Raw genomic sequence first — 781 nt, forward strand, 5'->3', positions numbered from 1 at the left:
TGAATAAAATCTTTTGAGGCTGAACAAAACAAAATTCGTTTAGAGACCCTTGGAGAACACTGTTCATGTTCTTTGAAGAACAAGTTCTTCCACACCAATCAATCATCCTCATGTTCAGATATAACTTAGATCCTCATGAACCTCTTCCAACCGGTGGCGGACATTACATGTGTTATTCTGGTCGTGTTAGATGATTTTATTCAGCTAAGATGGACGGGGAGAGGCACGGTGCTAAACGAAGTCTCGAAGGTGGCTTGGATGTTGCAACACTGTGGCTTATATTCCAGCCAAAAGACAAACGATTCTATTCTGCTACCAGGTCGAAGGTGTTGTTGGAACATCTACCTCAAAATCTTCAAAATAATGAGAGAGAGAAAGACACAGAGAGAGAGAGAGAGAAAGAGAGAGAGAGAGAAAGGGGGGGGGGGAAACGGACCGCTCGGGGGGGAGGTGCGAGGGGCAAAAGGCCCAGGTGGCGGGGGGGGGAGAGTGGGGAAGAGGGGGGTAGGAAGCAAACTGCGACGGAGGGCTTTTTCGCTGTTGGTTGTTGTGAAACGACCCCTTTCATCAAGCCCTTTTTTCTTTCCTTTCTCCCTTCCCCCTTTCCCAGTCCCTCCCCCCACCCCCACCCCCCATCTAAACGTACACAAACATACCTTTTCCTGCCTCCAACCCTCCCTTCCCCCTCTCCCCCTGCCCACTCCCTCCCTCATCCAGTCGACGCTGCTATGAGTTCATTAGACATCCGGTTCCCTCCTCACTTCTACTTCCTCTTCCTCTC

This window comes from Oratosquilla oratoria, chromosome 30, assembly GCF_046742065.1.
Source record: "Oratosquilla oratoria isolate Oo_2021 chromosome 30, ASM4674206v1, whole genome shotgun sequence".
In the NCBI taxonomy this organism is placed as follows: Eukaryota; Metazoa; Arthropoda; class Malacostraca; order Stomatopoda; family Squillidae; genus Oratosquilla; species Oratosquilla oratoria.